Source organism: Moschus berezovskii, chromosome 5 (genome assembly GCF_049115385.1).
Source record: "Moschus berezovskii isolate FMDL1 chromosome 5, NW_MosBer_1.0, whole genome shotgun sequence".
Taxonomy (NCBI): Eukaryota; Metazoa; Chordata; class Mammalia; order Artiodactyla; family Moschidae; genus Moschus; species Moschus berezovskii.
The window spans coordinates 125,882,157-125,888,156 of NC_142464.1; the positions used below are offsets into that span (position 1 = coordinate 125,882,157).

Sequence of the window (6,000 nt, forward strand, 5' to 3'; positions counted from 1 at the left end):
GTAGGTGAAAGCAGTTTATTTTTGAAGGAACTGAGGTAAATCAGAAATGAGAATCACTTTCCGTTTTACTAGCTTCCAGTGAGATAAAAATGGTGCCCTCTCAAATCTTTCGAAATGGGGATGCTAGGGTCACTCGGCCACCCCCCTCACCGTCAGCCCCATGCGCTGACCCGCCATCAGGGCCACGCCGGCCCTCCCTCCTGCGCCGGTCCACCCTCCTGGGGACTCCTGGGTCTGGGGAAGGCCACCGTCCTGGAGCACTGGCTTACCAGCCTCCTCTCTGGCCTCTCTCACCCGCCCTGGGCCTCCACCTTTGCCACCTCACTCCAGGGCAAGCACGCGCACACCACCGCCTCCGATCCACACCACCTCTCTCACACGCTGGCCAACACACAGAGGGCTGAGCGTCCTCATAGGGACGGTCACTGAAGGACTGACATGCACTCAGGCACTGCGCTAGGGATGGGAGCCTGACAGTAGTTAAAGCCAAAAGGAGAAAAATCTCCGCTGTTGCAGACCTCTTGATGCAGTCAGGCACACAGACAAATAAGGAAAACACCCGGAATGTCAGCGGATACAAGCTGGGCAAAAAAAGCGGAGGCAGATGGGTAGGGCCAGACAGCAAAAGGATATCATAAATCAGGGGTCAAGGAGTGCAGAGGAGAGCCAGCAGTGCCCACACAGGCACTGGAGTGAGTCTACGTGTGTGTGTGAGGGTCACAGGGAAAGGAGAGGCAGAACAGACAGAGCAAAGGCCCAAGGACAAGCGCAGCCACAACCGAGGGCTGAAGAGACCAGGTGAGATCAAAGCAAGAAGCGCAGTGAGGGCACCCCCACCGCCGCCCAGCGGTCAGGACTGTAGGCTCACACTGCCGAGGACCCAGGTTCAATCCCGGGTTGGGGAACTGAGATCCCACAAGACAGCACAGGAAAAAAAGAAAAGTGCAGTGAGAGGCACAAAGAGCAGTGAGAGGTTGGTCCTGAAGCCCAAAGGGCCCTGAGATCCCTGAAAAGTGGGCTCTCACAGGACCACATGCGCATCTTAGAAAGAAAGGCAGAGCATGGAGAGCTGACTGAGTGGAGGAAAGCTGCAATCAGAAACACCCTCCCTGACCTGTCAGCATCCATAACACAACAGCAAACCCAAGTGAAAAATTAATTAACATGTGAAACACTGCTGACAGAAACACACCCTTAACAGCATAACAACTTATTTCACACCATTGATTCTTTCTGTGACAACCCAGTTAACTTAAAAATTGAGCTCCCAACTCCTTCCAGGAAGACAAAACATTCTTCTCTCCACACCCAACAGGGAAGTTTCATCACTAGGGCTTTTGGGCAGCAGGCTGTACTCAGCTCAACCACCACTTAGCACTTTTCATCCTTGTATACCTTGTTGAAACTATTAAGTATTACAGACATTAAGGCGCTCTGAAAAATTCATCTTTGGCCCTTTGCTTTTTGGAAGACAGACTCGAGAACAATACTAGTTTGAGATATCTTGAATTTTTTAACTGGCAAAGCAAACATCATCAAATCAATCAGCTCCTTCAAAGCTATACTGTAACCAACAGACAAGTGCAAAATGCTGACCAATTGCTGGGGTAACTCATTTGAGTCTTTTTCTCCCCAAAGTGCTCACCCTAAATAACAATTCCTAAAAACAAAATCAACAAATCACATAAAGACAGTTTGCAAAGTATAAACATAATCCTCTGGAACTTCCATGTCACCTCCTGCTTCTGTGCATTTTACATTTTTCCTTTACCCAGGGACAAGGAAAGAGGTACAGTAGAGATGTCACTGCTTGATTCATCCTGGTGGTACATACAGGTCTGTTCTGTTACTTGTTGTACTTCTATGCTTGCAATATTTCACAGTCAATTTTTATTTAACATTTGAGTTAGCTACAAAGACAGAAGGAAAAGAAAGGAAACAGGCCTTCCTGGCAAACAGTGTCTTGGCTCCCCGATTAAAGCAGGGAGACCTTAGACTGGCCCCTTACTTTCCATGTTCAGTTTCTTCCAGAAGGTCCCTTTCTGCTTCACCACGACTTACAGAAAGGAGAAGCAAACAGGCCACATGCCGGCACTAAAACTGGCTGTTTGTCCAAAGTCGTAAGCCCACTCACTCAGCACTCACTGAGTGCCTGCCATGGGAAGGCATGAGCAGAGGCCAGTTCGCCTGAGACTGTAAGAATCCTACCTCCAAGAGCTCATCCAACAGCGAAAAAAGTCACGTAAGGCCACTAAAGGGCTGGGTCCTCTGTGTTCCAAATGGGAGGACAGGGCTTCTCACTGGTTAGGAACCTGCCTGCCAGTGCAGGGGACTCAGCTCTGATGCCTGGTCCGGGAAGACTCCACATGCCCAGGAGAAATTATGTGAGTACTAAATATGGGCCCATACTCCGCAGAAAGAGTAGCCCCTGCGCCACAACTAGAGAAAGCCCATGCAAATGCAGGGAAGACAGAGCACAGCCAAAAATAAACATAAAATTTAAATAAACAATAAAAAAATGTTAAAGGAAAGACGAGCAGTGGTCCACACACAGTGACAGTCCACGCAGAGGCCTGGATCAGGACAGGGCACCCCATCTTTGAGGAACAAGGACCCATTTACTGCAGCCAGGCAAGGAGTGAAGCTTAGAAGACTAAGAGGCTTATGCAAAATTGCATACATTCTGTAGTCAGGCATTATATCCAACATCAACCAACCAAAAACCACGCACCAGAACATGTAAGTAAAAAGCTTAATAACTTCAACTCCCACTGATTCAATGTTTACTTAGAATTCAACTGTTTATTGAGAAAGGCTACTTGTCTAGATTAAAAATGGCAGGAGAAAACAAATTCGGAACTTTAGCATCACCTCAGCACACGCTCGTGTGTGTACTCAAGGACAGCCCCGATCTCACACAGCAACATTCTGTTAGTGTTTTCCATCCCCTCACCAGCGCTTCTTAGTAAATAGAACCTCACCTACCTTGTCCTGTTTCACACTGAAGTGTCTGTCAAGCCATAAAAAAGGAAGTAACTAGTTAGTTTATGTACTGCCATATGAGTAAGGCTTTTAAAACTGGACTACTTGTAGGGGCTTCCCTGGTGGCTCAGGGGTACAGAATTTGCCTGCCAAAGCAGGAGACATGGGTTCCATCCCTGGTCTGGGAAGCTCCCACATGCTGCAGAGCAACTAAGGCCATGCGCCACAGCGAGTGAGCCCATGTTCCCTCGGACGTGTGCTGCGAAGCCACTTCAATAAGAAGCCCACGCCCCGCAGCTAGAGTAGCCCCCACTCTCCACAACTAGATAAGGGCCTGCGCAGCAACAAGGACCCAGCACGCCCAAAAGTAAATAATTTTTTTTTAATTGAACTGCTTGCAGGAGGAAATGTCACTTGAACAGGTGGCAGGCTTGACCCACTCTTCCCTAAGTCACAAGGTCTCTAATTCCTAACGTGTAAGTCTTGCAATTCTGACTTATTCCTCGTTTGCTTCCTCGCATTTAAGTAGGTACTATTTTAACGGCTGAATAAAACCATAAATCTAGTAGTCACACATGGTAGCCTGTTTAACTTACTGTTTTGTTCTGTTGTGTCTCCATAAACTTCAAATTATATTAGTTTCAGTTCAGTCGCTCAGTCGTGTCCGACGACGTAACATATATTACAAATGTGCACACAGAATAATAAACTGCCCATCTTTTTTTTTTTTGGTAGTGCCACACAGCATGTGGAATCTTAGTTCCCTGACCAGGGATCAAACCCATGGCCCTGCACTGGAAGCAAAGAGTCTTAACCACTGGACCACCGGGGAGTATCAAGCCCATCACTTTTTGAAATTCAGAAACTTATTTTTCTGATACTTTTAAATTGGAATGTTCACCACCGAAATTCCAGCCCAGCCTGATCTGCAGTAATGCAGCCAGCAGGCGAGGATTTTTGTATTATAGGGATCAGAGTTCTTAAAAAAAAAAAAAGCTTACACAAACTCACAAACGTGCAGAAAGTACTCACTTTACCAACCACTGGCGCAAAACTGAAGGCTGCTTGAGAGTCTGAGAAAATGGAAGAAAAGAAAAGGAAATGACTCAAAGTAATCGTGCTTAAAGCGTGAGTCCTCTTCACTTTCAGGCGGCAGTTTAGATTTGAACTCCGGTCGGCGGAGGGGCGCCGGAGCACGCACGGAGCACACCAGCAAAGGGCTGCGCTCCCACGACTCGTCTCCTCCGAGCTACCGGCTGGAGCTGTGCTTTTTCGTGTTGCTCTGGTCACACTTACACATGTAACGAGGACATGGAAAACATCTGGGAAAATGAAAGCGCTGCATAAATGAGATGGCTCCTAACTCATCTTCCATCTCGACCGTCTCACTCTAAAATAATCAATATGAGGGTCCGTGTTATCAACGCGCAGTGGCAACGCTAAGCTTTTAAGTCGCTGGGCGATTAGGGAACACGTATCTTGGCGTTTAAGTCATTTAAAAGTCAAGGCCTTCCAGCGCGGGGTTGTCAGTCCTCAAGAACTTCCCTAACCTCGACCAAGAGGGTCCCCGGTTCCGGGACGCGCGCACACGCGCCCCGAGCCCTCATCACCTGCCTAAGCAGCACTAACTTGTCAAGCCGCCGACCGCTCCCGCCCCGGCACCGGCGCGGACACCGGGGGGAGCAGACGACGGCGGCACCGGCTCCCGTGCCCTCGGCCCGGGCTCGAGACCCGCGTGTCTCAAACGCCGAGACTTTCTTCAACGGCCCTCTGGCGAGCGGGGCAGAGCCTGCCGGGCGGCCCCGGCCGCTCCGCCGCGCGCGCGCGCGCCGCCGCCGGGGCCCCGGGGCGGAGACCGCCGTCCGGCCGGGCGCGGGCGGTCGAGGGCCTGCGGCCCCCGGGCGGGGTCCCCGCGCCGCCACCTGCCGGGCCCCGGGCTCCCGGCGCCCGCGCCGACCAACGGCCGGCGCCCCGAGTGTCAGCCGCAGCCCCGGCGGCCGAAAGCGCGCCGCCCCGGCCCCGGCCGCCCCGCCCGCCGCCGCCCGGCCCCGGCCGCGGCCCGCGCCGCACAAAGGCCGGCCCGGCCCGCCCGGCGCCGCGGCGAACAAAGGCCGGCGGCCGCGCCGGGCCGGCACAGGTGCAGCCGCCGGCCGCGGGCCCAACATGGCCGCGCCGCCCGCCCCGCGCCCCGCGCCCCCCGCCCCGGCCCGCGCGGCTGGGCCGGCGGCGCCAGTGACCTGCTGTGCGGCGCATCCTCCGGCGGCGGCGGCGCTCCGGCGGGCGCTCGGGCGGCGGCGGCGGCGGCGGGGCCGGGGCCGGGCCGGGGCCGCGCGGGGCAGGGCGGGGGGCGGCGGCGGCGGCGGCGGGCGCAGCGCGGCCAGGCCCAGGCTCTCCGCGCGCGGCGCCGACCCCGCCCCCGCGCCTCCCGCCCGCCGCCGCCGCCGCCGGGCCGCCGCCGCCTCGCAGAAGCCGCGGGAAAGTGCGCGCCGCTGATTGGCTGCGGCGCCCGCGGGGCCGCGGCCGGGCCGTTCAAATCCGCGCGGGGCGGGGCGGCGGCCGCGGGGGCCGCGGGGCCGGGGCGCGGGGGCAACGGCCGGCCGCGGGGGGCGCGGGCGCGGGCCGCGGAAGGGGGCGCGGGCCCCCGCGAGCCGCCTCCGCCGGGCGCCGGGCGCGCGCCCCGCTCTCGCTGCTCCGCTCGCGCGCGCGCGCCAGGCGGCGGCCCGGCCGAGAGCCCGGAGCCAGGCCCCGAGCGCGCGCGCGGTGACGTCACGGCCGCGCGCCCAATCGCCGGCGGCGAGGCCGCCCCGCGCGAGCGCGGCCCCGGCGGCCCCGAGCCGGGCCGTGGGAGGTCCGCCCGTGCTGGCCCGCGGGCCCCGCGCCCCAGCCGTCATTCGCGCCCGCGGCTCGGGGTCCCAGGCCAGCAGGAGCTCTGGCGGCGGGCGGGGTGGGGGTGGGGTGGGGGCGGGAAACCTGCTCTGGTCGTGCCGCCGGGATCCGGGAGGGCGGAGGTCCGCCGGC

General features: G+C 57.0%; 1 protein-coding gene across 2 annotated transcripts in view; it reads right to left on the reverse strand.

The window, feature by feature from the left end:
• NSD2 (nuclear receptor binding SET domain protein 2) overlaps window positions 1–5,363 on the reverse strand; it is a 79,651-nt gene extending 74,288 nt beyond the window's left edge. Inside the window, exon 1 of one of the 2 annotated variants that reach the window (XM_055434201.2) lies at window positions 5,220–5,363. The gene's annotated coding sequence lies outside the window, so the exon portion shown is untranslated. Of the gene's footprint in view, window positions 1–4,014; window positions 4,704–5,219 lie in introns of those variants that run through there. The other variant, XM_088836613.1, reaches the window with a different exon arrangement.
• Between the last annotated feature and the right edge of the window lie 637 nt (window positions 5,364–6,000).